The sequence below is a fragment of the Mus musculus genome, chromosome 17 (assembly GCF_000001635.26).
Source record: "Mus musculus strain C57BL/6J chromosome 17, GRCm38.p6 C57BL/6J".
NCBI classification, from domain to species: Eukaryota; Metazoa; Chordata; class Mammalia; order Rodentia; family Muridae; genus Mus; species Mus musculus.
The window spans coordinates 63860757-63882034 of record NC_000083.6 but is presented as its reverse complement, the minus strand read 5'-3'; the positions used below and the strand labels follow the sequence as shown (position 1 = coordinate 63882034).

General features: G+C 42.3%; 1 protein-coding gene across 16 annotated transcripts in view; it reads right to left on the bottom strand.

The window, feature by feature from the left end:
• Nucleotides 1-19962, bottom strand: part of Fer (fer (fms/fps related) protein kinase) — a 284447-nt gene extending 264485 nt beyond the window's left edge. For 5 of the 16 annotated variants that reach the window (XR_385280.4, XR_003952085.1, XR_003952087.1 and 2 more), the window contains exons 1-2: nt 17980-18072; nt 3893-4038 (exon numbers count right to left, since the gene is read on the bottom strand). The gene's annotated coding sequence lies outside the window, so the exon portion shown is untranslated. Of the gene's footprint in view, nt 1-3892; nt 4039-17979; nt 18074-18810 lie in introns of those variants that run through there. The other 11 variants (XM_006523640.4, XM_011246293.3, XR_003952084.1 and 8 more) reach the window with 9 other exon arrangements.
• Between the last annotated feature and the right edge of the window lie 1316 nt (nt 19963-21278).

Here is a 21278-nt window from a genome sequence, read left to right as displayed (position 1 = left end):
CCCAGGGCTAGTGAAGTCATGCATGTTAACCTACACCTGTCACTTTACTTAAGGAACACAATCCCTAACTATAGTCTAAATATGTATCCTTATCTATACCCACATGTAAGTGTAGTCCCTGCACCTCAACAGGAAAACTTCTCTTTGTAACATATGGAGACTGTTACAGAAAACCACAACAAATCAAAACACAGAAGATAGAGACCAGTCCCACCAGATACCTCTACAAAACACTCCTACACCTAAGGCTCAGGGAACATTGTGGACGTGGGGCAGAAGGACTGTATGAGCCAAAGGATCAGGAAGTTTGCTATAAGACTGGGTCTCCTAATTATATCAGAAGCTATACCCATAAACTCTCACTAACCCATAAAGTCCCACCAACATGACTACCCAAATGTAAGCTAAGCAAGGACAGCAACAGGCACGGCAAAGTGGATTGGGGAAACCCACAAGGCCTCAAACCTACACAAGGAACTGCAGGCCACTAAAGAATGAAGAGAGCTGAAGAAACAGTCTTCCCCAGGGAGGAGCATACCCATTGGTTATCCTAGGCCAAATGGTCAGCTTTGAAAACATACATGTAAGTAACAATATACAGACTAAGCAGATGTTATATGTAGTTAACTGTACACATACACACTCACTCACACACACACACACACACACACACACACATACATTAACAATCAATTTAAAAAGAGACCGTGAATTTGAAAGAAAGCAAGGACTGTTATATAGGAGGGTCTAGAGGTGGGAAAATGATATAATCTCAAATACATACATAAGTATAAATAAGTAAATCTCCTAGGCTTTCAATCAAAAAAAGAATCTATATTGGTATTTAACCACCACGGTGATACAGGAAGAGATGAGGGCTCCCCTCACATGGACATGCCTAATGCTCACTATAAAGCGGTTCCAGGGCATTGCCATCACTTCTGCAATGTGAAGACATTCAAATAGTTTCATATGTAAGGAACAGGCTTTCACCAACCACCAAACCTCCAAGCATACCTTGAAACAGTTTTTACAAGCCTTCAGAGATATGGTCAATATATTTCTCTTGTTTATAAATTACCTATTATGAAGTGTTATATTGCAGCATCACAAATGGGTTAAGATTAACAAACCACATCCTTAATGTTGACTCTTTTATATGACCTCAATATTATGATTATATGGGGAAATTATCCTTATTTGCATGATCTGCATGCTAAAATTTTAATTATGGTACTTTTTTTTTTCTTTTGTTTTTGTCTTGTTTTTCAAGACAGGGTTTCTTTGTGTAGTCCTGGCTATCCTGGACTCACTCTATGGACTAGACTGGCCTCAAACCCAGAGATCCACCTGCCTCTACCTCCTGAGAGCTGGGATAATCACCACCTAGCTTTAGTTACAATGTCTTAATATGGTTTCAAACTATGTAAATGAAAGAGGAATAAAAGCTGGGGCAAATGTCAGAATGAGTCTTGATGACAACAAGGTGCCCATGGTCACTGCCCCACGGCTACAGTGTTTGTGAGCATGACACACTGCTGAATGAAGCACCAGAGAGAGCAGAAGACAGAACGGAGAATCCAGTGAGACTGAGGCTTGAGGAATACAACCAGACCTGCCTTCTAGATCCTGAGAACCAGGGGCAGGACCCCGAGCAGATCACAGATTGCTTTAGGCTTCCACTGACTGGAGAGGAAGTAGAAATGAGTAAGGGCCAAAGATTCAAGCCAGCTCCTAAGTCCCAATTTCAACCATAATCTCTCGGCCTTACAACTCAAACAATAACAAGGCCAGACAGACGGCTCAAGGGTTACGAAAGCTGGCTGCTCTTGCAGAGGACCTGAGTTTGCCACATGCTATGCAGCCAACACATACACACACACACACTCACACACACACACACATACACACAGGGGAGGAGGTGCAGGGGGGAGGGAGGGGAAGAGAGAGGGAGGAGGAGAAAGAGATTCTTTTGTCTTTTGACCTTAAAAATAAATTTTAATTGGGTTACCTCAAAGAACTCACACAATATGTACTCACTGATAAGTGGATATTAACCCAGAAACTTAGAATACCCAAGATATAAGATACAATTTGCTAAACACATGAAACTCAAGAAGAATGAAGACCAAAGTGTGGACACTGTGCCCCTTCTTGGAATTGGGAACAAAACACGCATGGAAGGAGTTACAGAGACAAGGTTTGGAGCTGTGACGAAAGGATGGACCATTCAGAGACTGCCATATCCACGGATCCACCCCATAATCAGCTTCCAAATGCTGGCACCATTGCACACACTAGCAAGATTTGCTGAAAGGACCCAGATATAGCTGTCTCTTATGAGACTATGCTGGGGCCTAGCAAACACAGAAGTGGATGCTCACAGTCAGCTATTGGATGGATCACAGGGCCCCCAATGGAGGAGCTAGAGAAAGTAACCAAGGACCTGAAGGGATCTGCAACCCTATAGGTGAAACAACGGTATGAACTAACCAGTACCCCCGGAGCTCGTGTCTCTAGCTGCATATGTATCAGAAGATGGCCTGGTCGGCCATCAGTGGAAAGAGAGGCCCATTGGTCGTGCAAACTTTATATGCCCCAGTACAGGGGAACGCCAGGGCCAAGAAGTGGGAGTGGAGTGGGGGGAGCGTGTGGGGGACTTTTGGGATAGCATTGGAAATGTAAATTAAATAAATACCTAATAAAATAAAATAAAATAAATTTTAAGAAGCTAACCACATGAAAACAGAAAAACGTATAGGCCAATAGGACAAAAAATAGATTTATGACATCTAACCAAATGTCTCACACACAGAGAACAATCAATAACTATTAACTCTTGTATTGTAACAAAGCATCTTAAACTCCTTCAGAAAAGGGCCGGAGAGTTGACTCCGCAGTTAGGAGTACCAGCTGTTCTCCCAGAGGATGGGGTGACTCACAACCATCTGCCATTCTAGTTCCAGAAGATGTGACACTCTCTTTTGCAGGCAGCAGGCAAGTATGTGGTGCACATGCATACACGCATGCAGGCAAACATGCACACAAAGAAAGTAAAATCTCTTAAATTTTTTAACCTTTGAAAGGGAAACAAAGGAAAATAAGGCCATCAACAATTTTAGAAGACATGAGTAACATAGCAGACTTATGTTTAATAACTACTAAATTTCAGCTTCATCACGAGTACCAGTTCTAAAAGGCTGACTATAAAATTGATCTGATGAGAGGACCCAGCGTTGATCCCTGGCACCCATGTGACACTCCACTGCTATCCTGTAAGTCGACCTCAAGGGGTCTGATGTTTCCTTCCAGTCTCTTCAGGCACTTGAAAACTATATAGACCTAGCTGGCTTCAAACTCACCTGCCTCTGCCTTTTAAGTGCTTGGATTAAAAGCATACACCACCATGTCCAACATATTTTTAATATATACTATTTAATGCTTTATTTTATATGCCTTTTAATTAAAATAATTAATTAATTAATTATGAACTTAATTTAGTTTCACATCACTTCAGAGTCTTTCTGGAAACAAAGAGATACAGAAACCAGAACTAAGACAAAGAAAGAACTTCTCAAGAAGAAAAGCATGTCAGGTTTGGTACCAAGAATTTGAAAATGTAGGACTGGTGGGCACATGGGTTAAAGACGTAATACAGGAACTGGAATTCTGTCAATCAAAAGTCTTAGCTGAAAAACCTACTCAATCACAAGTGTCCTACGTGAAATAAATTATTCTAAACAACAAGTAAGAACAAACTACACATAAAATGATAGTTTCAAAGTATAGTAATCTAATGGAAAGAGCACTACAATGTTAGCACAAAATATCACAGGTTCAGAGGCCAAACAAAAGTTTCAGTAATTTACTAAGAAGAGTAAAGGAGTCCTACCTTCCTACTAGCCCCGCTGGCCCATGCCTTAGCTAACGTAGCAGGTCCATGGTGAGGAATGACACATTAGGGATGAAGAAGACACTTGAGAAAGGGTGCAGTGAAGTCTCACGGGAGTGATCATAGGTCTAGCCAAAAGAACTGAGCTGCAAGAAGAAATGTAAGGAGTCAGAGCCACTCAATAGAGAGGAAAGAGAAAATTTGTGTATGTGTGTGTGTGTGTGTGTGTGAAGCACAGCAAAGCTACTCCTAGAAACTGACTTCCACGGGTCTTCACCTTCACCAAGTAAGAATGCCACACTGACCTAACTGGCTCGCTCTCTCCTTTCTTTTTCTTTCTCTTTCTCTTTCTCTTTCTCTTTCTCTTTCTCTTTCTCTTTCTCTTTCTCTTTCTTCTCTCTCTCTCTCTCTCTCTCTCTCTCTCTCTCTCTCTCTCTCTCTCTCCACAGTTACCCCAATGTCCATTTTCTCTCCCACCCAGCGTCCCCACTCTTGAAGCACCTACTCTTGTTTTTCTCCATTTTCAAAGCATAAAACTTCAAGCCAAAGCACAGCAGAAGTAATGAGTTAGTACACTTTAAAAAATGTGTTCCATGTGGAAACAGCAGGACCCACTTCAGACAAAGAGCCACATGCAACTAACAACTGCTAAGTCTGAGACTCGGTCTTCCCTAGGAATGACTCCCTAATTGGGTATCCAATACCAAGCTGTCAGCCCTGAAATCAGGGTTGTGTTTATGTACTTATGCGTGCATGCATTCATACACACACGCACACACAATCAAAGAAAGGAAGACACGGGAGAGATTGAAGGGGGAAAGGGAAGCAGCAGAATTATGCCATTATATACTAAGTACAAAAACTTAGGGGGAGTCTGAAGAAGCGCTTAGGTATGCAAAGGACGATAAAAAGTTAAGGAAGATTTTTCCCAACAAAGATATATTCTCTGTCTCAAATACTGCCCACATTATCCTATATTCTTTAAACCATCTCTAGGTTACTACTATTATCTATTATAATATAAATGCTATGAATCAGTTGTTGTACAGTATTTGAGGGGGGACAAGAACAAATTTGTGTGTTTACAATATAAACGCAATGTTTTGTATAACATTTCTGAACAATGACTGATTGACTCTTCAAACATCTATACCGAGAGCCATATATATGTAGTTACATCCTTGTAACTTTATCTTCTTCCCCATAGAAACCTGTTTCTAACCCTGGCTTCCCAGTCTATAATCCTCTATCCTCTCCTCTTCCCACCATAACCTCTCCCCCAACACCCACTGCAGTGTGCAATGTGTGTATATGTGTGTGTCTGTCCCTGTCCGTCCATCCATCCGTCCATCTGTGGCATGAGTGTGGACTTGGTTCTCTCCTTCCACTTCGACTTGGGTGGGGCAAGTGCCTTTACCTGGAGCTATCCCTCCGACCCCACCCTTTCTGCTTACCAATTCTGTGTTCTGTCATTCCCCTCGACTTTCATAAGAACACAAAGGCATTTCACACTTTACCAGACGTATCTGATTCCCTGCCAGTCAGGAAACTAACCACTTTTATTAGTCATATTCTCCACATCTCCCATTCTTCCAATGATCTACCAGTTTCCAAAGATACCTTCATTGCTTCCAAACATTTTACTTCATTTCAGATTTGTCATGCTAATGTGATTGGAAATCTAACTTCTACATGATTTAAAATGTCATTTTATCCCCTTCTTCCACTAAATGGTAACTGAGGGATGGTTTTCTATTCTAAGACTTAGTCCTCCAAATCACACCTGAGACACAGTAGTCACCAAACAATTGTAACTGAATGAGTGACAAAGTAGAGTGAGCCAAGGAAGGCACTGAATTAATTCTGGTAGGCAGTAAAATGTATAACTTAAGATGATATTTAAATATGACTTTGTAATTACTACTGTTGTGGAAAATATTATATTGAAAGGCAAGTTCCTGCACTATGCTGGGCACCAGCAGGCCACATGACTCCAGCAGGGTGTTCTCATCTCAGCAGACTCTTTGGCCCCAAGCTCCCAAGACATCTCCACCTGACTCGCTAAGTTCCCTTGGTGGATCACTGCCACACCAGCCCCATGCAATGACCGCCTGCCCACCTCTCAGTTAGCTGTCACAATTCCCAGTAACCCAGTAAAATCAAAACTATAGAGGCTTATAATTAATCAGTCACATTTATATATCAATAAATTCTCAATTCACAAGATGCTCACATAATAATTTCAGAGACAATTGATAATGATACAAGCTGCCACCTAGATTGGACAAGTTATCCCAATTATTCTGTCTTTATATGGTACTGTAGCCACCTGTGGCTATTTAAAACTATGCAGAATCTGAATCCTCCTGGCCATGTTCCACTTTCCTCCTTCCCTTCTCCTGTGTCACTCCCTGTTTCTGCAACTCTTAGTTCCGCATCCCTGTTCCGTGTCCAATTGCAGGCTTCTTGTTGTATTAATATTTAAATTAATTGGACAGGGAAAATCCTGCTACACATTACCTCTTTTATATGATTTCAAAAGAGCATATGTTATACTTGTGATATAGCATTTATGACTGTACACACTACATAGTAACGGTGGAGAGCTGCCTGGGAGTGAGCTCAGATCTGCAGACTTGCTGGGAAGCACCTTTACCAGCTAAGCCGTCTCACTGCCTCCTCTGTTTCTCTCTCTTTTTATTTTAGATTCTTTTTAGGCAAGGTGCCACTGTGTAGCATGGCTGACCTGGAAATCACTATGTAGAGCACACTGGCCTGAAACTCACACAGATCTGACTGCCTCTGAGATCTACCTGCCTCTGCTGTAGTATTGTATTTTACCTTTGTGTTGAAATTGAAAGTGTGCCATCAAGCCCTGTGTACACTTGTTTCCATTTATATATAGGTATGTTAGTCTATATATATGTATGTCACATATGTACCAAGCCCTGTGTACACTTGTTTTCATTTATATATAGGTATGTTCGTCTATATGTATGTCACATATGTACAAGTCCCCATGGAGGTCAGAAAAGAACGTCAGACACCTGGGAGGTAGAGTTACAGGCAGTGTGAATCGCTGGGCATTGGTGCTGGGAATGAACTCAGGTTCTCTGGAAGAACAGCAAGTGTTCCTAGCACCCAGTGTTCCCATTTTTAAGATTTTTGGTAAGTGTGCACCACTGTATACATTGTATAAATAATTAGTTCCTTTCCAAATATACCCCTAAATCACGGGGTCATCCATTTAATTCTTGAGGTTTAAATTTTTACTGTCTTGTCAGTACAGATAACTGAGTTATTTGGAATTTCATGTATCTGGCTTTTGCTGTGAAATGGTCATGCTCAACACACTACATGAAACAGAGAAAACTATTCAGCTAGACCCATGTTCAACACTGAACAGCTCAAATGCCTCAAGACAGCTAGTCAAAGCACCAACGTGCTTTCTCTAAATTTCCAGCTAAGTCTTCGCTACAATTTTTTTCAGTGAAAAAGCATTTTCATTAATATTGAAGTGGCTTCATTTAAAAATTAGTAACAACTTCATCAGTGACATGCTCAAGTGGGACTGTATTTTAAGCTACTATAAATCTGTGAATAACAATCTGCCCTTTGTATTACTTCACACGCACTACCATTCTCCCCAGAACTCAGCAGACTGAACTGGACAACTGAAATGGTGGAGTCATCTGTAGCCATCACCTTCATCTCCCACCCTGACCTCTGCAGAGCCACAGATTCTCATCTCTAACGCACTCAGACCCAAACAGAATTCCCACTTCTCAAATATGTTTCTCTTCAGAAACGGGGACTAGGTGGAGCCACTGGAGTGGAGAATGGAGGAATAATTCCAGGGTCACGTGAGTGACACCCTACAAACACACAACGCCAATTATCACCACTGTCTCACTGACCCGATTACATTTTCCTGTATCTTCTCCTCTTCTCCAATAAACATCCTTTATTTCAAAATTGAATTCTGATCAAACAGATATATAAATTATGCCACATATTTAATATAAATTTACAGACTCCTAAGGTCGTATTTTTAAAGAAAATGTCTTGTTCATGGTGTGATTATTTTAAAGAACAGGAGTAAATATGCCTATATAATAACCTAGATTTTTTTTTTAAATCAGCCTGAGTTGCATGTGAATAAGGGACCTGTAATCCATTACTGCTCATTTGACTCTGAAGCTTGTATCCCTCTCTCCCTTTCTGGGGGTACCACATCTCACTCAATTTTCTTCTATTAGGCTAGATCTTTCTCATCCTCCTTCCTCATGGTTTAGATGGCACTGATCATTGACTTTCTAAAGTTCCTACAGTAGACAGGCCACTGGACATCTCTTCCACCCTCTTGGCTGAGGGTCCCATAGCCTCATGCATACTGCTCAAACACCCTACCACTGAGCTACACTGCCAGCTTCGCTCACCCAACATTTCTTCAAGCAGGAAAGTTCTCTTTCAGCTGAAGTTGCTAAACTAAAAGCTTAAGTTCCTTCTTAACAATGAACCAACCCAGAGGAAAAAGGAAGAGATGGAAAGGGAAGTGGAGAAGATTCTGAAAACCTCTCACCCTAAGTCTGCATTCAAGTATTAACAGATGAAATTTCTGGTATTTGGAATCACTGCTAAGAAACAATTCTCCAAGGACTACTCATATTCCTACAGAAAGGGCAATCTGAGCAAAAGGTGCAAGGGTTTCACATATGGGACAAAGCTGGAAACAGACACAGTGTCTCCCTAAGGAGAAAGAGCAATTTCAGCCTTCCCTCCTGGGATGCAAATCCACTGCCCACATATGTAACTATCTGGCACCATCTCATGACCAATCAAAAAGGACAGAGGAGGAAAGTAACCGCTGCTGTGATATTCCTCTACCAACCAATAGGCCTCTAGTAATATATGAATATATAAACTGTAGCAGGCTAGAGCTGGGGAGATGGCTCAGTGGGTAGGAGCACTTGTTCTGCAGGCATGAGGATCTGAGCTTGAATCTCCAGCATCTGTATAAACATGCTGGTCAGGCCTGCCCATGTCTGTACCTGAAGCACTGCAGGGTGGAGACAGGGCAGATCCAAAAGCTCACTGCCCAACCAACCCAGTTAGCCAGCTAGCCTCAGTTCAGGGAGAGAGCCTGTCTCAAGTCAGTAAGGCAGGGTGACACGAGAAAGTACTCTATGTCCTGTATGGCTTCTACATGTGCCTACACACTCACATGCACACATCACAAGACACACCCAGAGATAGACATGCAACTATAGCAAGCTGGTCTTGGACGGCAAGCAAGGTAGTCTCACTTCCTATGATGTTACACGAAACAAATAACTATCTTAATTATTATTTCACTCAACAACTACTTGCTGAAAGCTATTAGCCATGCAAAAATTTCCTATTTAAAAAACCCTGCCTCCACGGAGATTATACTTTAAAAAGAAAAAAATCAGTATGAAGAAGGAACACTTAGTAAGAAGCCTAAGGGATAAGAGCAAAGACCTGAGGAGGAGAAAGTTATACTGAGATACAGAGAAAAGGCACCCCAGCCAAAGGGGTTAGTGAGTTCAGAGTGCCTGTGCAAGGCAAAGCAAGGATGTGGTGACTGGTAGAGGGAATAAAACTCTTCATAAAGATCCTGCATGAAAGAGACTGGGACCATGAACTAGACTTCATCTGACATGCTTGTGCTTCACTCAGAGATGCCTGGGAAGCACTGAAGGCTCTGAGTAAATGGTCCCCGGCTTTTCAGAAGGATGAAAGGCTACTTTTTGAGAGCATCAGACCAGCAGAGAGTCTCAGAAGGAGTTATACTGAAGAAAGATGATGGTGAACTAGGATGGAGGAAGTGGAGGTATAAGATTTAGTCACATTTCCAGATTTTTTGGAAGCAAAAGAATTATATTGAATGGTATGTGGGAAACATTACAAAAAAAAAATGAACTAAGGATAATTTCAAAGACTAGGATTTAAGCAAAACCAGGATGGCACTGCCACATTCAGAGGCGGGAAGTACGGTTTTATAAAATGACTTCGGTCATTTGTTTTGAGTTCTAAAATTACCCTGGCAAATGTAAAACTACGGCAGAAATCATCAGCAAGTCACAGCTGCTTAACATGTAGAACTGAAACGACAGAAAGTGGAAGAAACTTGGTATTTCACTACCGCAGGGTAAGAAATCAGCAATACCTAGTATGTAAATTGCTGCTTTGTAAAGTAGACTAAGTCTAGTTAGAATGAGAGACTGGAGCTTCCTCAATGAGATTTTCTTTTCTTTTGAGGGAGAAGTTGCAGGGGGGGGAGCCAGAATAAAGAGACAGGGAGATGAGTGGGACTGGGGTGCATGATGTGAAATCCGTAAAGAGTCAGAAAAGGTTAAATAATTACGAAAAAAATTGAGGATCTTGGTATACTGGTGTTTTGGTTACTGTTCTATTGTTGTGAAAAGACACCATGAACAATACAATTTATAACTGAAAGCATCTAACTGGGGACTGGCTTTACAGTTTAAAGGGTGAGTTCATGACCATCATGGCAGAGAACATGACAGAAGACCAGCTTGGCACTGGAGCAGTAGCTGAGAGCTCACATGTGACCACATGTGACCACAGGCAGAGAGGGAAACACTGAGAATGGCATGAGTTTTAAAACCTCAAGCCCACCCCCAGCAACACACCTTCTCCCACAAGGCCACACCTCCTAATCCTTCCCAAACAGTGCCCACAACTGCTGACCAGGCTTTCAAACATGAGCACGTAGAGGCCATTATCATTAAAGCACCAAAACTGACAATTAAACTTGAACATCCGGTAGGCTGATTCACTAAAAAAAAAAACTACACCTTGAGTGAAGTTTCACTAAGAAAAAAATGGCTCAGCTGGCAAAGTGCTTGCCACGAAAGCATGAGGAACCAGAGTTTATATCCCCAACACCCATGCAAAAGGCCTGATGCAGCAATGAACGCCCGTAAATGGAGACAGAAGGATCCCTGGGGCTCGCTGGCCAACCAGTCTAGACATCCAGCTTCCTATTTAATGAGAGAGTCTGTCTCAAAACAAAGTAGAAGGGCTTGAGAGATGGCTCACTGGATAAGAAAAAAATAGTGCTCTTCCAGAAGACCCAAGTTCAATTCCCAGCACCCACACTGGGCAGTTCACAACTATATCTAGCACTAAGGGATCTGATACCTCTGCGCTCTGAATGCATCTGCATGAATGCACATACCCACAGATGGGCATACACAAATACACATAACTAAAGCAAAACAAAGTCTAAAACAAAGTGGAGAGGGATAGGAAGACAATCCAGAGGGTAAAAGTGCCACACAGTCTGGTGATCTGAGTTCAGTCTCAGAAACCCCCATAGAAAGCCAGAGGCAGTGGTACACATCTGTAATTCTAGCACTCCTATGCAAGCTAGGAGGCTCGGACAAGAGAATTACAATCATCTGGAAGCTTAAGGGTCAGCTATCCTAGACTACAAAGCAAATACTAGAAAGGAGAAGACAGACCACAACAAGGTAGAAGAAAACTCAACTCCAGAAAGTTGTCCTCTGACCTCCACACTAATGCTGTAGTACAAGACAGGGGTGTGTACCTACACAAGAAGAGAAGAGGGGAGGGAAGGGGAGAAAAGAGGAGGGGAGAAGCGAAACAAGCACACAAGTATATAGATAGGCAGCACACATACAGGCATGTACTCACACACATATCACAGAAATGTTTCCTTTCCTTCTAGCAAAACAAAATTTATAAAACCTTAGTGAAACTTAAAATGATGGTTAACCTGGATGAGGCTGACTGTACACAGAAAACGCCAGATTCTAAAGGAAACACAATTCAAGAGATAAGACACTCATCACTCATAAACATTTTGTGATGTGAGAGGTAATGTAACTGCTGGACGGTTGCTGCCCATTTTTTTTAACAAGCACACTTTCCTTTGAACGCACTGTGATACTACCGCAAGAACCCCCATCAACTAAGTTGTGGAAATTCCCCCAAGCCACATGTGGGAGAGCAGCAAGGATATAGACCATAATAATATTCAGCTTCAAGAAGAGAACTATCCATAGACAATAAACAGCAAGCCAGCATCAGTGAACACTTAAGAAATCAAGCCAAACCTTAGACTCTGTGACAAACAGGAGGCTTTCTAAGCCAGAATGTTCTCTTGTCCTGCAACCTCTGGGACACCAGCACACAAGAGCCTTTACCTATGTACCAATCGCATAATGCAAAGTTCCCTATCACTCATTTTAAAAGGAAAGAAAATATTTACCAACTTTGATGACTATGACTCTATAGAATCACTAAAAAGTCTAAAGGGTGCTGCTTAGAATGTTTAATTAAATGTGTTTTCTCTTCTTGGTGTAGATCTTTGATTTGCAAATGTTTGAGGAAATGACTTTTGCAAATTCCAAAAGTCTACTGGCCTTAAAAGTTTTGTGTTCATTTCTAATTGCAATCTCAAAGGACATAACAGTGCATACCTTTAATCCCAGGACTCAGGAGGCTGAGGAAGGCCAAGCTCTCTGAGTTGACCCCTGCCTGGTCTACATGGTGATACCTCATCTCAAAAAGTTAAAACTGAATTTTAAAATAAATAAATGAGTACACTCCCACTTGGGTATTGTAATTTCAAAGATACCCCTCTGGACTGGGCCAAAGTAAAAGGCATTTTTAAAGGTAAAGTGCCTGGAATACAAGATCCCTAAAACTGTTACACTACAGAGACTAATTTCACTATAAAATTAATTTCCATGCTTCTATATTAGTGTCGTTTAATAATAAAGACTGTAGTGCTTTCATTCAAGCACTTTCCAATGATTTTTAACAGTTACTTCAACTTTTAAATGTTGGATTCTTCATCACAATTGCAAAAAATCAGCATAACATTATATTCTATTATATGACAAGAATGACCAGAAAACACGAAACAGACTTCCATGTTAGGAAAGAGGATAAACCTGCAAAACATGCCTCAAGTGTTTGTTACTGTAAAGTCAGACATTTCTGACAACTTTCTTCAATGACCCTGAGTAGATCCACGTTGATGCCTACAGTGATTGCCCTGTCAACATCTTCCTTCTTAGATGCTTGAGTGGGAAAGGAAGACAAAGTCACAGCTGGCATCTAGAAACTTCACACTATACTGTCACACATGTAAATAGCTTGTATTTGGATGGAGGGAAAACATCAAGAATCAGCAATTTAAATTAAAATGTGCACTTCAGGATGGGGCAGTGACTGCAGCATAGTTCACCCAAATCCTTGAAGACTTACTCAGTGCACCAATAGCCAGCAACTTTTACACCAACTCAGTGAATGATACAAAGCGGGAGTGCTAGTAAGAACTTTAATAGCATTTACCAGCTCTACCAATTTCAAGATGTTACTTTTAGCTCAATGAAAGGAATTTACAGCACTCAACAAACAAAAATGACAACCCAAGATGAAAGAAAATACTTTTAAGAATTGAGACTACTGGGGGCTAGAAAGATGGCTCAGAGGTTAAGAGCATGGATTGCTCCTCCAGAAGTCCTCCTAAGTTCAATTCCTAGCAACTAAATGGTGGCTCACAACCATGTGTAAAGGGACTTGATGCCTTCTTCTGGTGTGTCTGAAGACACCAAGAGTATACTCATGTACATAAAATAAACAAATAGATAATTGAGACTATTGATCTGATAGGGAAAATGAGGGGGAAAACCTATACTGCATGTAATTCAGTGTGTAGATATACACATAGTTTTAATGAACTTTCCTCATCTGGGCTAATGGTGTCCCCTTCAACAGCCAAAGAGCATCTCACAAAAAAACCAAAAACCTCAATATCAGAAATAAGCCCTCTTTTGCACTGTGGACCAGGGCTGTCCAAGAAACTCCTAAAACATAGAGACATCTCAAAAAAAAGAGCCCAGAGGCCCCTGAATTGGAACTGATCTGAATGCCCTATCCCTAAGGGCTAGCTTTATGGTACTAAAAGGCCCTTGTGAGAGCTAGTTAGCTAGCTAGCTCCCTCTCGTGTTCTCTCTCTCTGTCTCTCTCTCTCGCTCTCTCTCTCTCTCTCTTTCTCTGTGTGTGTGTGTGTGTGTGTGTGTGTGTGTGTCTGTCTGTCTGTCTATCTGTCTGTCTTTATGTCCGTCTGTCTGCGCCCCTTTCTCTCCCCCGTCTCCTAAAGTTGCAAGCAGCGCCTAATTAAATGCTTTCTTTGGTAAGAGTTGCCTTGGCTATGGTGTTTCTTCACAGTAAGAACACAAACTAAGAAAGAATAATCCTATCAACACCAGGACAGATACAAATCAATGCAAGCGCTGACTACAGAAGCTGAGCCCTTCCTAACTTCAGGCATTTTTACTTACATTGTCTCATTTCTTCTACATAACTACCATATGAGGTAATTTTATCTTACTCATTTAATAGAAGAGGAAACTATGATTTGATGATATTAAGTAATTTGTCCAAGATCCCACAAAAGAGAAACTGGAGCTGAAGCCCAAGTTATATGGCTTCCAAATGAACCGTTCTTCTTTTCACTACACTTTCCCAACCTGGCAAGGAACTCTGTCATTAAAATTTCCAGGCTTTTAATTAATACTTACAGAGGAAAGAGATAATATCAAGCTTATAATGAATGGTAATAACATAGACTGAATATTAGTCGTAGTACAGATGAAGATTTAAGAAAAATTACAAGTTATGCATGATATTACATTTTTTAAAGCTGAACATGTAATACCCTTAAAATGAAAACATTTTTTGTTAAAATGTATTTTCTTAGAGAGATACTAAGTGAACTTCAGTTTACCTGTATGTTTTCAATGTCAAAAACTCTTGAAAACCCATATGTGGGACCCACACATTAGTAAACTTCATACATGAGAAACTACAAGTGTACTTATTCTGACAGAATAAGCAAAGTGGCTATTTTATCCTCATCTCTTTGTTACAGCTCTAACATGTCCTCTGCTCTGCTTCCCCAGATGCTGAAGTGGCTGAGTACCGCAGCTGAGCTACACCACAACTTAGGTGCAGATACAGATTCACTGGAATGTCCCTGTAAAGCTGTGGTGAGTGGTGGAGTGCTTACAGCAAGCTTTAGTTCTTTTCCAATACACTAACTATGGCAGTTATTGCTAAGTTTCTTCTCTGTATTTTCTCAATCGATTCTGAAAAAAACTCAACCTGGGATCTAAATGAAAATGGGAATAAAAGAGGTAAGGGGGCGGGGGGAGGGGGGGGAGAGGAAGGGAAAGTGGAGCTCTGGGGGAAACCCTAAGGAGCAGCTCAGCATTTCCAAGGTAGCTCAAGTCACTACCCAAGCCCTAAAGCTGTGACCTGTTCCCTTTGATGTCTTAATGAAACAACTGGTTGACCACAGTAAGTATGCCTAAGGCAATGAAAATCTATCTTATTCATCTGTAAACTCTGATGCATACCTCTCAAAAATTTAAGAAATTAGTAGATAAAGGTATATATAAAAATCTTTCTGAAAATGAAAAGGACACAAATGTTGAAGAAAAGTGCAATACTTTCCTAAGACAGGAAAGATACAAAATACAATTATTATGCATTTGAATTAATGTCATTTCCACTTTTATTCCTTTATTAGAAACTGAAGCTCGGAGCTGGAGAGATGGCTCAGTGGTTAACAGCATCGACTGCTCTTCTGAAGGTCCTGAGTTCAAATCCCAGCAACCACATGGTGACTCACAACCATCTGTCATGAGATCTGATGCCCTCTTCTGGTGCATCAGAAGACAGCTACAGTGTACTTAGATATAATTATAAATAAATCTTTTTAAAAACCTGAAGGTCTGCATTAAGATATTCTTTTATTAACACTATGAGACAACAATGAAGATAGTTTTAAGTCCTAATGAAATACTAGTAAGCAAAGTCCAGGAATTGGTTCTAAATTAGTTGACTTTTTTTTAAGTTCACATTTGCAAACTTTTTCCATCACAAAATACACTGTTCCAAACAGTATGTATAAGTACCTAGATTATTCAGATACATTATCTGAACATTGAATGACTAGTCATCCCTTTGCCCTCCCTCCAAAACATGTGCAACATGGTGCACACCTACCATCTACACAAATCCAAGCTTAAACAAAACTTCCATTTTTATGGCAAGTTTGTACATTATCTCTCCTGTGGCTACCAGAATGCAATTTACAAATCTGGGCCTGAGATTCAAATATACAGTCTTCCCAGTAGCTCACACAACCACACAGAGTAGTGCTTCCTGTAACTATGTTTCTATTGGTTTTTCCCGTTACTAATTAGTTTCACTATTTCTACTTCAAAACAAACAAGGACCTTACGGTATTTTTACTATCATTCCAGCTCCTCTGTTAGTATTTACTATGGGACAGCAATGTCAAAGGTACTACTGCCATAAAAGTAACACGTACAGCTTGCTCTGTGTAAACTGAAATTTTACTTGATGCTAGCAGAAAAAGTGTTCACAGAAAAGTTAGAGCCACATGGCAACTAAGAATGAAATTCAAGAATTCTGTCTACAAAACCCTAGATTATTTCTCCCACACAAATGACTTCAACCTCTGAAGTAGAGTAGAAGCTGGATAGTACATCATCTTCGCTAGTGTGTATTAATACTGTCAATGCAGAAAAGAAACAGATCTTTGCCAAAGGTCTTTTATGGAAGAGAACCGAAAGTGATTCCCAGAATGCCTATGTACTCTGAAAACATCCCCAGGACCTTTGAAAGCCCTCAACTCTAGGGCTATCAGAAAATCTTTTCTTGGCTGTAAAAGGGACACTCAACCTTTTTACATCCTTTGGCTCTTCCACACACCATTATAAAGCCTACACAGGTGTGTATATAAATAGTCCCTAAACCACACCATGTATTTTGCAATACTTTTCCTTTAAACCTGTTCTTATTTCACAGATGGACTGCAAAGTATTTTTTAGATGTTAACCACTAAAATACTGTGGGCCTTATCTTTAGATTCTCTGACATCAGACGTTTATATACGGTGACTTCAGGTTGAGAAGGTTCTTTCTGAAAAATGCCTGAAAACTCCTGTACATGTTGGAGTAGCATATGTTAGGGTGACCGTGAGACCATTGTGAATATATACAGCTTCTTCCGAAGTAAAAGTATCAAAAGCCTCATTGCTCTTACGTCATAAGATATTGAAAATGAAAGGCTGCCCGAACAAACTGAAATTGCAATGGCATGCCCAACAAAAATCACAAATGCACAGAGTTCCAAGCGACCACCTCATGGAAACTTAATTGTTCAAAGGAGCCCTAGCTCTTACCAAAACTAATCTCATGAACTCCTTTCGGAGGGCTGATCTTAAGAGGAGTCCAAGGAAGACACAAAGGTGCCTCCAAATACCTCAGACCCCTAAAAAGCCCTTAGGGAAAAAATCACCCCTGACAAGTCCAGATGCCTCCAGAAGTCTCCCTGGGCCGGACTTCTGAAAGGCTGCCCTGAACCAAAGGGGCAGTGGGACGTGAAGCTGAAGCGAGGCGACACAGGGTCAGAGGGTCCTGATGAAAGGGGCTGCGGGAACTCTCGGGGCTGGGTGCCACAGGAGAGGGCGGCGACGGGTGAGGAGACCAGAAGGGGTGTGGGCACCGTGGGCGAGCGTCGGAGGAGCGCAAGAAGGGAAAGGGTGCGGGCTCCCCACCGCAGCAGCTCCCAACCCCGCCCCACGCCCCGCACACCCGCGACCCGCGACGGGGCGGGGCCAAGCGCCCGCCACGGCCGGCACCGCCCCCTCAGCCTCCGGGTCCCGGGCGGGTAGGAGGGGCGGGCCTGGCGGGCCGGGTGAGCAGCCCGGACCCAAGCCCAACCCGGAACGTTCCGTCGCGCGGGTAGGATGAGGCGAGTGTGACCCCGCAGCCCCGGCAGGGGACCGAGCTGGCTGAGGGCAGAGGAAGCGCCTCCGCACAGCCCGCGTCCGCTGGGCCAAAAGCCCGGCGCCCCCCTGCAGGCGGGAACGGTTACCCCCGCGCTGCGCTCGCCTTCCGGCCTCCTTCCCACCTCCCGGGGCGTTGCCCCGGGCAACGGTGCCTACGGACGGCGGCGTGAAACGCACCTACCTAGAACCTGACAAGCAGAAGCCCCTCAGACCCGGGAGCCAGTCGCCACCCGGCGTCACGGGGACTGCTCCAGCCAATAGGCGCCACCGTTGCGAGGCTCGACAGCCAATCCCGCTACACTCCGGTCTCCGGGCACCCCGAGAGTTTAGCCAATGAGAAGGAGCAAGGGGCGGGCGCTGCCACCGGCCCCAACCCCCTCTTCTACAACCTCCCAGGAGGCGGGCGCGGCCCATTGGCTCGGACCCGCGAGGGGCGGAGCTCAGCGAGTGGGCGGAGGCTGGAGTTGCGGGCGTGAGGAGGCGTGGGCCGTGGCCACCGCCCTGCGTGCTGTTTCCCGTCGAAGCTTGTTCTTGCGGTCTCTCGCGTAGAAGATCCCGCTTCTCCGAGCCCAGCCGTCGGCCTGAGCGGTGGGATGGGCGCGGAGACCGAGGGAGCCTGACAGGAAACTCCGGAGACTCGCGGGGCCAAAGCCGGGAAGTAGCCTGTCCGGGTGATAAGCTGAGGCCGCCCGGAAGGGTCAGCCCCGCGGCCCTGCCGGAAAGGAGGTGTGACGAAACGTGGAGCGCCCGCGGGGGACCGGCGAGGGCCGGCTCTCCTTCCCACCCCGAGCTGGCTGTGCAGCGAACTCTACCTTCCCGCGCTCTGCTTGCGTGTGCTGTAACGTGGATTCCTTTAAATCGGCTTTGCGTTTCTGCGGTGTGCTCAGAACTGCCTTTCCCGCTCCTGTGCCTGCAGTGTCAGACGCTAACGAGCTGACATTCTCTGGAAACATGAGGATGCTCTGCAAAGAGAGCCGCGAGTCCTGGGAGCGGTCCCCTCGAAAGTACTTACCTCTAGGAAAGTCTAGAAAGCGAGGGCCTAAACTGATGTGTTCTTCCAGTGAGGGCTGTTTTCCGAAGCGCTCCTTTGCCAATTTGGTACAAAACAGGAGTAAGGTGGACCTGAACAGATCTTAGTAGGTGATCTGGAGCTCTGTGATAGGTGTTCATGGAGCGTCACTCTCGGGATTGCTGTAGCACGCTTTTTAAGGCAGTGTCCTCTTGTACGTGAGCTCAGCCACATTCACATTCGTCGCCTGCAACAAGTCTGACAGCTCCATTTCCCCTCCCACCCTTAAACCTTTGAGTTAGATTAGAGCCAAAGAAGAATTAATACTTTTTAAAATTCTAAATGGTTATTCACTTAAGTCAGTTTCAAAGACCAAGAAACCAAAACATACTTTAAGGACACAGATATCTTACAGTTGAAAATGGATGAGAGTCTCTCCCCCTTTTTCTCAGAAAACAATTATAAAGTTCTCTTGTCAGATTTATGGTCCAGGAATATCTTTTTCAAGAACGTGGAATGCACAAGAGTTGTGAATCGTTGTTAGAGCACTTGAAACCTTAGATGAACCTCAGCCAGGCTATGGGAAGCCACTAACAAACCTGGGAGTCGGTGTTTTTCTAAGTTCACAGATAGCAGAAGTTCACCTTATCACCCAGTTTCTGAGAAATTCTAGAACTCCAAATTTTGAAACTACCTCAGGCATAAGGATTGCCTTTTCTCTTAGCTAACTCTGTTGGCCACCCCAACAAGTCCACCATAGATGTGACAAACAGAGCCAAGTAGTCTTACCTGAGGACTAGTTATTGTTCAATATGAAAATCTAAATAATGGGTTGTATCTACTCATCTATAAAGAAGGGTGAAATTCATGTCTTTGCAGTTTCTTAGGTAATGCCTGAGACATATATGCACATTCTGTTTTAATGCCTATTTAACAATAAAAGTGTCTGACTTCTCTAACACTGCCTTATCTAGGAACTCTAAACTTCGTTTTTAATAGAATCAAAAATGATAATTTTGTTTGTATTTTATAGTTCTGTAATTAAATGCATAAATAGCCTATCAAATGCAAGTTAGTTTTCAATAAGCAGTAAATGTTATATGTATCAATATGGGTGAAATAAATAAAATAAAACTTTGTGCTTGTATTAAATGGTTGGGAAAACCATGACTTTGGCATTGCTTTACCAAGCATACCTTTATCAAGAACCTTAGGCTTCCTTTCTTTATAAAAGAAAAAAAAAAAATAAGATAATGTCTGATGAGTTAGTAAATTACAAATTTGCAGAATATAGCTTTAAGGGTACAATAAAAATAGACTTCTATGGTACAGTGTGTGTGTGTGTGTGTGTGTGTGTGTGTGTGTGTGTGTGTTTACATATGAGAATAGAATCTACCTACCCTGAAGCACTAAGAACTTTTCAGTTCTATAATGAAATTCCCCCATATTCAGTCAAGAAGCAAAAGCTACCCACCATATGTCAGGCATCATGCTATGCAATGCAACTGGGGGTAAATAACACCTATCTGTATTGTTTCCCCCTATAAGTATCACTTTGCAATGAAACACATTTAACAAACATTTTTTTCCACTTCCAAAAATTCTGAGCAAGTTTCTTTGTATCTTGTGTGAGACAATACAGGAGAATGAGGAAAATAATTTCCTGTCTAGGTGATCCAATTACTAACAAATGATTTAATAGATCTGTTTTCTTCCATTAAAGTTAAATTTTAGATCTGTACCCGAAACTGCTGTGATTTGTGAAATGCCACAGAATTACCTATCTGTAAGCGAACAACTCTTCAGTGTATAATCCATACAGATCAAATACGAAGTTTATATTTTAATTAAGTAACTTTCCTAAAACATTAGCATAATGTGAACATTAAAACTAGCTAATTGGTTTAAATATATTTTTTTAATTCTTCCCTTTCTTTTGGTTAGCATCATTCCTCACCCTATCTTTCTCCCTCTCTTGTTTTCCTGTAAAAATTTCACATAGGCTTGAGGAATCTTGGCTGTGTGCCAGCTTAGTTCAGCAAGTCCCAGATCTGTAATCTCTGCCTCTCCTCTCTTTTCAGCCAGCTCCTTTCATCTGTAACTGTTCTCTTGCTCGGGTTCTACACCTAACCGTGTGCACACACCACTCCTGAAGCAGATGTGGCGGTGAGGGAGACAGAACAGAAATGGTGTCTATCTGTATTCGGTGCATGCTACACAGTCTATTTTCACAGGATATAAACTTCATCGATTCTGAAGCCTGTTCGCTTAAATGAATACTTTCAATACAGGTCACGTTTGGGTGAAGTTCAAGATGTGTGTTGTCTGGACTTTCCAAATTCAAAATGCCTATATGTGCCTTCCTCTGCGTTAACAAATCTGTATATGAAAAATCAGGAGAGCAGAGGGAAGAAAGAGAGGAAGAAAGTTCTCTGTAGTCTTCAAAGTCAATGTCAAATCCATTAAGAACA